The sequence below is a fragment of the Rana temporaria genome, chromosome 11 (assembly GCF_905171775.1).
Source record: "Rana temporaria chromosome 11, aRanTem1.1, whole genome shotgun sequence".
NCBI classification, from domain to species: Eukaryota; Metazoa; Chordata; class Amphibia; order Anura; family Ranidae; genus Rana; species Rana temporaria.
This window is the reverse complement of record NC_053499.1, coordinates 147,350,623-147,366,318: the sequence shown is the minus strand read 5'-3', so window position 1 is coordinate 147,366,318 and position 15,696 is coordinate 147,350,623. Positions and strand designations below refer to the sequence as shown.

The window sequence follows — 15,696 nt, the reverse complement described above, 5'->3', positions numbered from 1 at the left end:
ACGTAAAATTTCCAAAATTCGACACGGGAACGACGTCCATACTTAACATAGGATACCCCTCATATAGCAGGGCTAACTTTACGCCGGAAAAAGCTTAACGTAAACGGCGTAAAAAAATGCGCCGGGCGGACGTACGTTTCGGAATCGGCGTATCTACCCAATTTGCATATCCCTCACGTAAATCTACGGAAGCGCCACCTAGCGGCCAGCGTAAATATGCAGCCTAAGATACGATGGTGTAAGACACTTACGCCGGTCGGATCTTAGGGAAATCTATGCGTAACTGATTCTATGAATCAGTCGCATAGATACGACGGCCCGCAACTCAGAGTTACGCCGTCGTATCTCCTTTCTGAATCCGGGCCGGTGTGCGTAAAAAAGAGAAAATTTAATTAAAAATTAAACAAAAAAAAAGTACCTAGGTCGAGGTTTGATCTAGGTCAGCCCCAGTGTCGGTGTGTTTTAGGCAGGATAAAAAAAACCTCAGATATCCATTACCATCTACCACCAAATAAAAGCCCAATTAATCCTGGAAAAAAAAATCCCGGTAAATTCCCCCCGGACGCACAAAGTAGTGTCTATGATATGTACAGGTTTACTAACACATGTCAAAGTTGCAAAATTGTGCTTGGGCATTAACATTTGTTTTACCCTTAGGCGCAAAGGGGTTAAAGATGAGGGGAAAGGTCATGGTGTTGGAATTTTGATTTTCAGGAGAAAGATTCGGCGATCGATTTGTAGCGTGAGCCGCGTTGAGCTAGCGTCTTCCGCGCCCAACTCGCGCAGGTGTTCTACTCGGTGACAGATTCCCTGGGAGTGACATTTGGAAAGGCCGGATAATCCCCAGCCGCCGGCTCCGGCTCTTACAACATCGCTATGTGAAGAGTGTGGAAAAATGAAGCTGCGGCACAGCGTGCGGCAAATCCCCGGAGGACGGAGCAAGTGCAGCCTGGGAAGTCCCAGAAGCCTTTGCCCCCCCCTTAGTACTGGGATGCTGAGTGACAAATAATAGGCCTGCGAGTGGCAGATGGCAGGCAGTTGCTGGGTGCCCCGGCTTATCAGCTGTGTGAGAGGAGCAGATTGCAGGCTACTTATCTCTTTCCTCTCCTGGAATACTAAAGGCTGCCAATGCATTCCCTTCCAGAGCTGCCACACAAGGACGCAGGACCGGCATCTCCCGGACTACTAATCACTGGAGGAGGGAGGGGGGTAATCAGCACCTCTAGCCTGCCGCACAGAGCCAGAACTTCACATGGTGCCCCTTCCCTGCCCTCACCCGCAGTTATCACCATACATACCCTGCGCCCACACACACTGCAATCTATAAGACTTCCTGGCTGATTTTCCTAATCAGTTCACCTGATGATTGCCGAGTCTGTGCCGATGTTACGGGTCCATTCTCCTGGAAAAACACTGACAGGGAAATGAATGGTGTTCCTGTGAGGTTGTCTGTGATACTAGGATGTGATGTGGGATGAGGGTGACAACTGGTAAAAAAAATGTAACATTCAATTATTCACAACCAATCACAATGCTAAGCAGTGGCATTGCTAGACCCTGCGCCAGGAGCTTGTGTTCCGTGTCTTCTACTGAATGCCCCATGTCTTCTACTGAATGCCCCGTGTCTTCTACAGAATGCCCAGTGTCCTCTACTGAATGACCCGTGTCCTCTACTCAATGCCCCGTGTCCTCTACTGATTGCCCCGTGTCCTCTACTGAATGCCCCGTGTCTTCTACTCAATGCCCTGTGTCCTCTACTCAATACCCCGTGTTCTCTACTGATTGCCCCGTGTCCTCTACTGATTGCCCCGTGTCCTCTACTTAATGCTCCGAGTCTTCTACTGAATGCCCCATGTCCTCTACTGAATGCCCCATGTCCTCTACTGAATGCCCCGTGTCCTCTACTGAATGCCCTGTGTCTTCTACTGAATGCCCCATGTCCTCTACTCAATGCCCCGTGTCTTCTACTCAATGCCCCGTGTCTTCTACTCAATGCCCCGTGTCTTCTACTCAATGCCCCGTGTCCTCTACTCAATGCCCCGTGTCTTCTACTCAATGCCCTGTGTCTTCTACTGAATGCCCCGTGTCTTCTACTGAATGCCCCGTGTCTTCTACTCAATGCCCCGTGTCTTCTACTGAATGCCCCGTGTCTTCTACTGAATGCCTCGTGTCTTCTACTCAATGCCCCGTGTCCTCTGCAGATTTCCCCGTGTCTCCCACAAATACTCCTTGTACCTTGTAGGTGTCCCTTTCTTCTTCCTAAGTCTCCTGTGTCTTCTACTGAGTGTCCCCTACCCTTTCCTAAGTCTCCCGTGTCTTCTCCTGAGTGTCCCCTACCTCTTCCTAAGTGTCCTGTGTCTTCTCCTGAGTGTCCCCTACCTCTTCCTAAGTCTCCTGAGTGTCCCCCTACCTCTTCCTAAGTCTCCTGTGTCTTCTCCTGAGTGTCCCCTACCTCTTCCTAAGTCTCCTGAGTGTCCCCCTACCTCTTCCTAAGTCTCCTGTGTCTTCTCCTGAGTGTCCCCTACCTCTTCCTAAGTCTCCTGTGTCTTCTCCTGAGTGTCCCCCTACCTCTTCCTAAGTCTCCTGTGTCTTCTCCTGAGTGTCCCCTACCTCTTCCTAAGTCTCCTGTGTCTTCTCCTGAGTGTCCCCTACCTCTTCCTAAGTCTCCTGTGTCTTCTCCTGAGTGTCCCCTACCTCTTCCTAAGTCTCCTGAGTGTCCCCCTACCTCTTCCTAAGTCTCCTGTGTCTTCTCCTGAGTGTCCCCTACCTCTTCCTAAGTCTCCTGAGTGTCCCCCTACCTCTTCCTAAGTCTCCTGTGTCTTCTCCTGAGTGTCCCCTACCTCTTCCTATGTCTCCTGTGTCTTCTCCTGAGTGTCCCCCTACCTCTTCCTAAGTCTCCTGTGTCTTCTCCTGAGTGTCCCCCTACCCTTTCCTAAGTCTCCTGTGTCTTCTCCTGAGTGTCCCCTACCTCTTCCTAAGTCTCCTGTGTCTTCTCCTGAGTGTCCCCCTACCTCTTCCTAAGTCTCCTGTGTCTTCTCCTGAGTGTCCCTCTACCTCTTCCTAAGTCTCCTGTGTCTTCTCCTGAGTGTCCCCTACCTCTTCCTAAGTCTCCTGTGTCTTCTCCTGAGTGTCCCCCACCTCTTCCTAAGTCTCCTGTGTCTTCTCCTGAGTGTCCCCCACCTCTTCCTAAGTCTCCTGTGTCTTCTCCTGAGTGTCCCCTACCTCTTCCTAAGTCTCCTGTGTCTTCTCCTAGGTGTCCCCTACCTCTTCCTAAGTCTCCTGTGTCTTCTCCTGAGTGTCCCCTGTGTCTTCTCCTGAGTGTCCCCCTACCTCTTCCTAAGTCTCCTGTGTCTTCTCCTGAGTGTCCCCTACCTCTTCCTAAGTCTCCTGTGTCTTCTCCTGAGTGTCCCCTACCTCTTCCTAAGTCTCATGTGTCTTCTCCTGAGTGTCCCCTACCTCTTCCTAAGTCCCATGTGTCTTCTCCTGAGTGTCCCCTACCTCTTCCTAAGTCTCCTGTGTCTTCTCCTGAGTGTCCCCTTCTTCTTCTTCTTCCTAAGTCTCCTGTGTCTTCTCCTGAGTGTCCCCTACCTCTTCCTAAGTCTCCTGTGTCTTCTCCTGAGTGTCCCCTACCTCTTCCTAAGTCTCATGTGTCTTCTCCTGAGTGTCCCCTACCTCTTCCTAAGTCCCATGTGTCTTCTCCTGAGTGTCACCTACCTCTTCCTAAGTCTCCTGTGTCTTCTCCTGAGTGTCCCCTTCTTCTTCCTAAGTCTCCTGTGTCTTCTCCTGAGTGTCCCCTACCTCTTCCTAAGTCTCCTGTGTCTTCTCCTGAGTGTCCCTCTACCTCTTCCTAAGTCTCCTGTGTCTTCTCCTGAGTGTTCCTCTACCTCTTCCTAAGTCTCCTGTGTCTTCTCCTGAGTGTCCCCTACCTCTTCCTAAGTCTCCTGTGTCTTCTCCTGAGTGTCCCCCTACCTCTTCCTAAGTCTCCTGTGTCTTCTCCTGAGTGCCATGTGTCTTGCATTGAGTCTCCCGTGTCTTCTCCTGGGTGTTCCAGGTCGTGCACTGAGTACATTGTATCTTGTATCGAGTACTGTGCTGTGTAGCAGAGCTGTATAAATCCCTGAACTGGATGTACTTTAAGGCCTCCACATGCATGCTTGATGCTCCGAGTGCCCCATGCCTCGTCCTCCTCATCATTCATTTATGAAAGGATAGCCTGCATTCTTGTAAACAAACCCATAAAGAGGCTTCTGTCATAGAGAGGACAGGTGGTATGGAGTAACACACACAGCTTGAGCTCTCCCCCCCCCCGAGACTGGCCCTGGTGGCCCCCATCAGGCGGGGCCCTCGGCACACACACACACCTCTGTGCTGCTGCTATCAAGGCCATCGCCCAGCCGATGAATAAACCGGCAGCTGACCCCCTGCCACATAACCGCCTTTAAAGATTTCCAGGGGGCAAAGGTCGTGTGGAAGAAGTCAAGCCCTTATCCACTGTGAGGTCAAAGTTCGGGCCCCCCGGGGCTCTGGGGCCCTTTTAGGTCTTTGTCTACAGGTAGGATTAATTGAGTTTGGAAGCTGCAGGGGCCGGAGAGTCATTGTTATTCCTTGTAAAGCGGGGCCATCATGGCAGCATTAGGGATTTTAATTATTGATCATTAGATCCTTGTTCTCCGAGAAGACAGCAAATCCGATAGGAAATGCCGATTGTCTCAATTGTGAAGGATTCAAATCAATGATGTCATAAACTCCGGGGTGGGGGTGGGGTGGAGGCGAACGCGCTGATCCGTAATGGGTGTTCCCCGGGCGTCACCTTCGCTGGATCATTATAAATATTTCACCAAATTCTCTCCTCCTTTTCTACCTTATCCAGATATTTTAAAGGGCCACTCCACTCTGAACTGACACCCCACATCAACTGACACCCCACATCAACTGACACCCCACAGGCACTGACACCCCACAGGCACTGACACCCCACAGGCACTGACACCCCACCGGAACTGACACCCCACAGGAACTGACACCCCACAGGAACTGACACCCCACAGGAACTGACACCCCACCGGAACTGACACCCCACCGGAACCGACACCCCACAGGTACTGACACCCCACATCAACTGACACCCCACATCAACTGACACCCCACAGGATCTGACACCCCACAGGATCTGACACCCCAGAGGAACTGACACCCCACAGGAACTGGCACCCCACATCAACTGACACCCCACAGGAACTGACACCCCACATCAACTGACACCCCCACATCAACTGACACCCCACAGGAACTGACACCCCACAGGATCTGGCACCCCACAGGAACTGACAACCCACAGGAACTGACACCCCACAGGATCTGGCACCCCACAGGAACTGACAACCCACAGGAACTGACAACCCACAGGAACTGACACCCCACCGGAACTGACACCCCACCGGAACTGACACCCCACAGGCACTGACACCCCACAGGAACTGACACCCCACAGGAACTGACACCCCACAGGATCTGGCACCCCACAGGATCTGGCACCCCACAGGAACTGACAACCCACAGGAACTGACACCCCACAGGATCTGGCACCCCACAGGAACTGACAACCCACAGGAACTGACAACCCACAGGAACTGACACCCCACCGGAACTGACACCCCACCGGAACTGACACCCCACAGGCACTGACACCCCACAGGAACTGGCACCCCACAGGAACTGACACCCCACAGGAACTGACACCCCACAGGATCTGGCACCCCACAGGATCTGGCACCCCACAGGAACTGGCACCCCACATCAACTGACACCCCACAGGAACTGGCACCCCACATCAACTGACACCCCACATCAACTGACACCCCACAGGAACTGACACCCCACAGGCACTGACACCCCACAGGAACTGGCACCCACATCAACTGACACCCCACATCAACTGACACCCCACAGGCACTGACACCCCACAGGCACTGACACCCCACATCAACTGACACCCCACAGGAACTGACACCCCTTCCTCAACATGTCCCCCCCCCCATATGTCACCCCCCCTTCCCCCACATGCCCCCCCCACATGTCACCCCCCCTCCACATATCAACCCTCTTCCTCAACATGTCACCCCCCTCCACATGTCCCCCCCCCCAACATTTCGCCCCCCCTCCCTCCACATGTCACCCCTCCTCTTTCCACATTTCACTCCCCCCTCCACAGGTCACACCCCCTCCCTCCGCATGTCACTCCTTCCTCTGCATCCCTCCCCCCCCCCCCCCCAATCTACATTATCGCATCATTTCTGTCGGGGGATATTAGAGTGTAAGCTCCTCTAGTGCAGCGACTAACATGACTGGCTGGTTGTGCTCTGTACAGCACTACAGTATATGTCAAAGCTATATAAATGTATAATAATAATAATAGGGGGGACACTAGAGTGTAAGCTCCTCTGGTGCAGAGACTGGTGGGCCATAGATGTAATCTACACCAACCAATCAGAATGATTTGACAGAAGCTGGTTGAGTGTTGGGGACCCGGACTGGTCGCGGTGGGTAGTGCAATATACACGTAGCGCTTTGCCCTGTGCGCTCTTGTATTGAGTAACCCTCTAATGAGCCGCCATGTAGCTCGCGTCTCAACATCGTCACTAGTGACCGAAAGACCACATTACTCCGAACATCGCCAACCAAACAAGTCATAAATAGCGAGTCACCAATAAAAGCAATGTGCATAGAAAGAGATGAAATGTATTATGGATCAGTTCATTCGTACCGACTGACGCTTCACTCCGCCCCCAACGCTCCCTCTCTCCGCAAGACGCAGGAAAATATCAATCTGCTTTCTACGCAGAAAAGAAATATGACTTGTCATTGTACCATCCCCAGCCAGCAAAGTGCCCCACTAATGTGACGGCGACAAGAAGAGCCTGCGCCCTCTGCTGGCCACGCCAAGAAGTGCACAAATTCATACCCTGGAGAAGGGGCAAAAGTCAATGGGCCAGATTCAGGTAGATCCGCGCAATATTTGCGTGGGCAAAGGGCAACGATTTTTGCTCTGCGCCCACGCAAAATATTTTGATATGCCCGCGATTCACGGAGCAGTAGCTCCGTAAATTGCGCGGGCGCTATGCTAAATAGCCCGGCGTAAGGGCGCCTAATGTAAATGATCCCGCCGGGGGCGGGAATCATTTAAATTAGGCGCGCTCCCGCGCCGAGCGAACAGCGCATGCTCCGTCGGGAAACTTTCCCGACGTGCATTGCGGCAAATGACGTCGCAAGGACGTCATTTGCTTCTAAGTGAACGTGAATGGCGTCCAGCGCCATTCACGAATCACTTACGTAAACGACGTGAAATTTAAATTTCACGAGCGGGAAGGGCGGCTATACTTTAGCATTGGCTGCCCCTGCTATAGCAGGAGCAACCTTGCGCTAAAGTCGCCGTACGGAAACTCCGTACCTTGCGTGCGCAGGGCCCGCGCAACTTTTGTGAATCGGTGGTAGTATGCAATTTGCATACTATACGCCGATCACAATGGCCGCGCCCCCTAGCGGACAACGCAAGAATGCAGCCTGGGATATGAAGGCATAAGGAGGCTTATGTCTGTCATATCCTAGGCTGCAGTCCGCGTAGCGATGTTCCTGAATCAGGGGCATTCGCTACGCGGGAGCAAAACAGCTATTGCGCCGCGCAACAGCTTCTTGAATCTGGGCCAATGGGTTAGATTCACAGAACAGATACGCAGCGTAAGTGAACAAATGCGCCGTCGTATCTATGCGCCCTATTCTCTTAACTAGATACGCCTGAATTTGGCCTCCATCCGACCGACGTAAGTCTCCTACGCCGTCGGATCTTGGGCGCATATTTACGCTGGCCGCAAGGGGCGCTTCCATTGATTTACGCGCCGAATATGTAAATGACCTAAATACGCCTATTCACGAACGTATTTGCGCCCCGTCGCTGTAATCTACGCCGTTTACGTAAGGCGTACGTCCGTCGTAAAGTTATCCCCGCTATAGGTGGCGCTACCCATGCAAAGGTATGGACGTCGAATTTTACGCCGTTTGCGTAAGTCGTACGTGAATGGGGCTGGGCGTAGGTTACGTTCACGTCGTTCGCATTGAGCCGACGTATCTTATGGAGTATATGCGACGTGATTCTTAGCATGCGCGCACATGCGCCGTTTGATCGGCCCTTCATTTACATGGGGTCACGGTTAATTTATATGTAGCACGCCCCCTACATGCCTACTTTGAATTAGGCGGGCTTACGCCGACCATATTACGCTACGCCGCCGCAACGTACGGGGCGAGTGCTTTGTGAATACTGCGCTGGGGTCTCTGCGCGCCGTCGGCGTAGCGTATATTCGATGTCACTCCTGTATAATATATCTTATATCTGGAGAGCGGTGATGTCACTCCATTAATCAGAAGTGTGTGGTTATTATTCAGGGAGGTCAGCGGGTGAAGTCGGGACCTCCGGAGTGCCCCTTTAATCACTCACTAAAAAGGTGATTTTCGGAGGGGCCCCCAGACATGCGGGCTTTGGATGGCACTCGAAGGTAAGATCGGGCATCAGATGGTGTGTGAGCTTCCTGCGGTGCCAGCGCCGCACACGGGGAGCCATTCCAGGCCGGGCAGAGCTGACCGCAGACGGCAGCGCTGGAACAGATGCTGTCATTAGTACCCTGCCAAAACACATCCCGGCTGCTGCCAAGCTGCAATTCAATAAAAGTCTTCTTGTCTGCTTATCGTCCTCTGAGCATTTAATCAGCGCGCAGATGGCGGGCACCTTGTGATGGCAACGCGGCGCAGAGGCAGCGCGTTTAACCCTCGCCGCGAACGGCAGGCTGTGCGTTTATATTATTGGGCGGTACGACGTATCAACGTACTGCAGAGCGGTGATGTCACTCCTGTATAATATATCTCATATCTGGAGAGCGGTGATGTCACTCCTGTATAATATATCTTATATCTGGATAGCTGTGATGTCACTCCTGTATAATATATCTTATATCTGGAGAGCGGTGATGTCACTCCTGTATAATATATCTTATATCTGGATAGCTGTGATGTCACTCCTGTATAATATATCTTATATCTGGAGAGCGGTGATGTCACTCCTCTATAATATATCTTATATCTGGAGGGCGGTGATGTCACTCCTGTATAATATATCTTATATCTGGAGGGCGGTGATGTCACTCCTGTATAATATATCTTATATCTGGAGAGCGGTGATGTCACTCCTGTATAATATATCTTATATCTGGAGAGCGGTGATGTCACTCCTGTATAATATATCTTATATCTGGATAGCTGTGATGTCACTCCTCTATAATATATCTTATATCTGGAGGGCGGTGATGTCACTCCTGTATAATATATCTTATATCTGGAGGGCGGTGATGTCACTCCTGTATAATATATCTTATATCTGGAGAGCGGTGATGTCACTCCTGTATAATATATCTTATATCTGGAGAGCGGTGATGTCACTCCTGTATAATATATCTTATATCTGGAGAGCGGTGATGTCACTCCTCTATAATATATCTTATATCTGGAGAGCGGTGATGTCACTCCTGTATAATATATCTTGTATCTGGAGAGCGGTGATGTCACTCCTCTATAATATATCTTATATCTGGAGAGCGGTGATGTCACTCCTCTATATCTTATATCTGGAGAGCGGTGATGTCACTCCTCTATATCTTATATCTGGAGAGCGGTGATGTCACTCCTGTATAATATATCTTATATCTGGAGAGCGGTGATGTCACTCCTGTATAATATATCTGATATCTGGAGAGCGGTGATGTCACTCCTGTATAATATATCTTATATCTGGAGAGCGGTGATGTCACTCCTGTATAATATATCTTATATCTGGAGAGCGGTGATGTCACTCCTGTATAATATATCTTATATCTGGGGAGCGGTGATGTCACTCCTGTATAATATATCTTATATCTGGAGAGTGGTGATGTCACTCCTGTATAATATATCTTATATCTGGAGAGCGGTGATGTCACTCCTGTATAATATATCTTATATCTGGAGAGCGGTGATGTCACTCCTGTATAATATATCTTATATCTGGAGAGCGGTGATGTCACTCCCGTATAATATATCTTATATCTGGAGAGCGGTGATGTCACTCCTGTATAATATATCTTATATCTGGAGAGCGGTGATGTCACTCCCGTATAATATAACTTATATCTGGAGAGCGGTGATGTCACTCCTGTATAATATATCTTATATCTGGAGAGTGGTGATGTCACTCCTCTATAATATATCTTATATCTGGAGAGCGGTGATGTCACTCCTGTATAATATATCTTATATCTGGAGAACGGTGATGTCACTCCTGTATAATATATCTTATATCTGGAGAGCGGTGATGTCACTCCTGTATAATGTATCTTATATCTGGAGAGTGGTGATGTCACTCCTGTATAATATATCTTATATCTGGAGAGCGGTGATGTCACTCCTGTATAATATATCTTATATCTGGAGAGCGGTGATGTCACTCCTCTATAATATATCTTATATCTGGAGGGCGGTGATGTCACTACTCTATAATATATCTTATATCTGGAGAGCGGTGATGTCACTCCTCTATAATATATCTTATATCTGGAGAGTGGTGATGTCACTCCTCTATAATATATCTTATATCTGGAGAGCGGTGATGTCACTCCTGTATAATATATCTTATATCTGGAGAGCGGTGATGTCACTCCTGTATAATATATCTTATATCTGGAGAGCGGTGATGTCACTCCTCTATAATATATCTTATATCTGGAGAGCGGTGATGTCACTCCTGTATAATATATCTTATATCTGGAGAGCGGTGATGTCACTCCTGTATAATATATCTTATATCTGGAGAGCGGTGATGTCACTCCTCTATAATATACCTTATATCTGGAGAGCGGTGATGTCACTCCTCTATATCTTATATCTGGAGAGCGGTGATGTCACTCCTGTATAATATATCTTATATCTGGAGAGCGGTGATGTCCCTCCTGTATAATATATCTTATATCTGGAGAGCGGTGATGTCCCTCCTGTATAATATATCTTATATCTGGAGAGCGGTGATGTCACTCTGTATAATATATCTTATATCTGGAGAGTGGTGATGTCACTCCTGTATAATATATCTTATATCTGGAGAGCGGTGATGTCACTCCTGTATAATATATCTTATATCTGGAGAGCGGTGATGTCACTCCTGTATAATATATCTTATATCTGGAGAGCCGTGATGTCACTCCTATATAATATATCTTATATCTGGAGAGCGGTGATGTCACTCCTGTATAATATATCTTATATCTGGAGAGCGGTGATGTCACTCCTGTATAATATATCTTATATCTGGAGAGCGGTGATGTCACTCCTGTATAATATATCTTACATCTGGAGAGCGGTGATGTCACTCCTGTATAATATATCTTATATCTGGAGAGCGGTGATGTCACTCCTGTATAATATATCTTATATCTGGAGAGCGGTGATGTCACTCCTGTATAATATATCTGATATCTGGCAGTGTGTTGGTTGGTATAACAATATCTGGTCTTCCATGCTCACCGGTAACATTGCAATCTCTAGTCTCCCGACACGCCAAGCGGCGGATTATCACCTCTCCCGGCACACTGCGGATACTTAGCACTTCTCTCCCTCACTGTTGTCATATCACGGAGTTCTCCTTGTTAGCACTCCCACCACAGCGCTCCATAGAGTTCCATTGTAAACATCTAGCGGTTACAATTCTAAGGTCATAAAGTCCAATGAATCTATTGGAGATTCAGCAGGACTTTCACAGTGGCCATTTTGTTTTAATGAATAAAATAAAAACTACTCATTGTCACCGTCATTCATTGCATCTCAGTGCTGCTAATCTCCTGCATCCTCTTTGCAGCCACTTCTAGCCCCCAGTGAAGGCTGCCTGGCGTTTCTCAGGGCGGGTGCCCTGCCTGTGCCACGTGCATTGCTTCACTGGAAGCCCACGTTCCAGAGTGACAACGCAGGAGCACAACTGGCAGACAGAGAGAGAGCGTTGTCACCCTATCACAGGAAGTGGCTGATCTCTATCACAGGAAGTGCCTGATCCCTATCACAGGAAGTGCCTGATCCCTATCACAGGAAGTGCCTGATCCCTATCACAGGAAGTTCCTGATCCCTATCACAGGAAGTGCCTGATCCCTATCACGGGAAGTGCCTGATCCCTATCACGGGAAGTGCCTGATCCCTATCACAGGAAGTGCCTGATCCCTATCACAAGAAGTGCCTGATCCCTATCACAGGAAGTGCCTGATCCCTATCACAGGAAGTGCCTGATCCCTATCACAAGAAGTGCCTGATCCCTATCACAGGAAGTGCCTGATCCCTATCACAGGAAGTGCCTGATCCCTATCACAGGAAGTGCCTGGTCCCTATCACAGGAAGTGCCTGATCCCTATCACAGGAAGTGCCTGATCCCTATCACAGGAAGTGCCTGGTCCCTATCACAGGAAGTGCCTGATCCTATCACAGGAAGTGGCTGATCTCTATCACAGGAAGTGCCTGATCCCTATCACAGGAAGTGCCTGATCCCTATCAGAGGAAGTGCCTGATCCCTATCACAGGAAGTGCCTGATCCCTATCAGAGGAAGTGCCTGATCCCTATCACAGGAAGTGCCTGGTCCCTATCACAGGAAGTGCCTGATCCCTATCACAGGAAGTGTCTGATCACTATCACAGGAAGTGCCTGGTCCCTATCACAGGAAGTGCCTGATCCCTATCACAGGAAGTGCCTGGTCCCTATCACAGGAAGTGCCTGGTCCCTATCACAGGAAGTGCCTGGTCCCTATCACAGGAAGTGCCTGGTCCCTATCACAGGAAGTGCCTGGTCCCTATCACAGGAAGTGCCTGATCCCTATCACAGGAAGTGCCTGATCCCTATCACAGGAAGTGCCTGATCCCTATCACAGGAAGTGCCTGATCCCTATCACAGGAAGTGCCTGGTCCCTATCACAGGAAGTGCCTGGTCCCTATCACAGGAAGTGCCTGATCCCTATCACAGGAAGTGCCTGGTCCCTATCACAGGAAGTGCCTGTGATAGGGATCCACTGGCGTTTTTACAGCCACTTTTATGAGCGTTTTTTACAGCTTAAAAACGCCTGTCCATGTTATTCTATGGCATCATGCCCACATAGGCGTTTTTGAGCTGTAAAAAAAACGCGGGACCAGGGCGTTCTGTGGCTCCTAAAACACAGCTGTAAAAACGCCAGACGTTAAAAAACGTGCAAAAACGCGCACAAACGCGTGCAAACGCGCACCGCTGCTTTTTTGAGCTCCAGGGATTTCATCAAAAATCTCATTGGTCACTGTAGCCTCTGTAAAAACGCCAGACGTTAAAAACGCGCACAAACGCGGTAAATAACGCAAATTTTTCCAGGAATACCTAGCTTTTTTACAGCTCAATTTTAAAACGCCAGTGGAAATGAAGCCTAAAGCTTATATAAGACTTCCACTGACTTCAAACATTTTACATTTCAGCACAGTTGGCATTTTACGGGGACCGCAGCGAAGATATGTGGCAGTTTCAGTTCCAGTAACCAGTCAGCAATAAAGACACCTGCCCGAGCCCCTCCACAGCAGGCGCCCGTACAGCCAATCGGTGCCCGCTGGTTGGGTCGCGGCGGTCACTCGGCTCTGCTGCGCCGCTGCCAGGCATAGAGGGAAATAAAAGAGCCGTTTGTGATGTATGTGCCCAGCGGTGCCCTGGCGTGTGCTATGTGCCGTGAGCCAGCGCGGTGCCCGGGCACAGCCCCGCGACCTCATTTCCTCCCTCTGGCATCTCCTGCAGGGGGTGTCAGGCTGAGGAGCAGAGCCAGCTAATGATGATTTAATGGCGGTGACTCACGGGGGAGGATGAGCCGCGGGCTCTGTCACGGTTTCGCCCGAACACAGAGGCATTGTGTTGGCAGACAGCGGCGGGCACTGTTCCTGCACAAACAGCCAGAGAACCCTGGCAGGAAATGCCTCTTCTGGTGACATCGCCTACAAAAGGCCCCTCTGTGGCCCCCGGGAGCAGGTGCAGGTTGCTCGTGTCCCCCCCCCCAGGGGTCAAACGGTCCGCAGAGGGCGCGCGGGTCACGACCCCTCTCCAGAGGTCAACGGCTGCTTGTTAACAGAGCGCCCCACCCAAAATCGAAATCTCTGGATGGATGGGAGCGTCCCCCCTGCCCCCCCCCCTATAATGTTTTCACCGCCCATTGTTTGCGCTCCTCGTCGGATTTTAATTATATGCAAAAAGGCGAATAAAATTTGCAGCGAGATGTTTTGTGTTAATTAGGCTACAAACTAAAGGTGCCCTCCAGTCATATGTGAAGATGTATCTAAACTGACTCCGGGGACGGGGGAGGGGGAGGGGGGGGCTGGGTGGAGCCAATACTCGCCTCGGCGGTAATGCTCTGCACCTGGCAGTCCTGAACTCTAAATCTGTCGGTATCTTGTGGTCCGGTCCTAGGCTGAGTTCACACCGATGTGTTTTTAACCACTTCAGCCCCGGAGGATTTGGCTGCTGAATGACCAGGCCATTTTTTTGCGATTAGGCACTGCGTCGCTTTAACTTACAATTGCGCGGTCGTGCGACGCTGTACACAAAGAAAATTGACGTCCTTTTTTCCCCACAAATAGAGCTTTCTTTTGGTGGTATTTGATCACCTCTGCGGTTTTTATTTTTTGCGCTATAAACAAAAAAAGAGCGACAATTTTGAAAAAAAAAAGTTTCATTTTTTGTATAATAAATATCCCCAATTTTTTATATTTTTTTTTAAAGCAAATTTTTTCCTCAGTTTAGGCCGATACGTATTCTTCTACATGTTTTGGGTAAAAAAAAAAAAAATCGCAATAAGCGTTTATTGATTGGTTTGCGCAAAAGTTATGTAGGTAGATTCAGAAAGAGTTAGGCCGGCTTATCAGTAGATAAGCCGACCTAACTCAGAATCTACGCCGACTTATGTTTAAGCGTATGCTCAAACAGAGATACGCTTAAACATATCTAAGATAGGATGGCTTGCGCCGTCCTATCTTAGATTGCAATATTTTGGATGGCCGCTAGGTGGCGCTTCCATTGCGGTCGGCGTAGAATATGTAAATGAGGAGATACGCCGATTCACGAACGTACGCCCGGCCGCCGAAGTACTTTTACGCCGTTTACGCAAGAGATAGGCCGCGTAAAGTTAGAGCTAGGCCCTAGTTGAAATAGTAATGTCAAGTATGGCCGCCGTTCCCGCGTCGAAATTTGAAATTTTTACGTCGTTTGCGTAAGTCGTCCGTGAATCGGGATTTACGTTGTTTACGTCCACGTCAAAATCAGTAGGCCCGTGTGGCGTACTTAGCCGCAATGCACACTGGGAAATGTAGGAGCCCGGCGCATGCGCAGTTAAAAAAAAACGTAACAAACGTGAGGTCAAGCACTATTAGCATACAACACGCCCCCCTAACACACATTTGAATTCGGCGCCCTTACGCCCGCCCGCTTTAGGCTACGCCGCCGTAACATAGCAGGCAAGTACATTGAGAATCATGTTGCCTAGCTAACTTACGGCGGCGTAGCCTAAACACGCTAAGCTACGCCGCCGCAAGTTTAGGCGATTGTCTGTGAATCTACCTAAATCTCTTTTAATTTTTGATGTAATA

General features: G+C 49.6%; 1 protein-coding gene and 1 long non-coding RNA gene across 6 annotated transcripts in view; both read right to left on the bottom strand.

Annotated features, from left to right (window-relative positions):
- The window catches only part of GSE1 (Gse1 coiled-coil protein), a 486,852-nt gene that overhangs the window by 258,051 nt on the left and 213,105 nt on the right, over positions 1 to 15,696 (bottom strand). The window lies entirely within an intron of this gene.
- On the bottom strand, positions 2,195 to 4,953 carry LOC120917837. Of its 2 annotated transcripts, XR_005744240.1 has the most exons (4): positions 3,331 to 4,953; positions 2,726 to 3,222; positions 2,484 to 2,694; positions 2,195 to 2,452 (listed from the first exon to the last, which is right to left on the bottom strand). It is a non-coding gene; the product is annotated as an uncharacterized LOC120917837 (long non-coding RNA). The 2 variants fall into 2 exon arrangements; XR_005744239.1 differs by having other exon boundaries at positions 2,202 to 2,452; positions 2,726 to 4,953.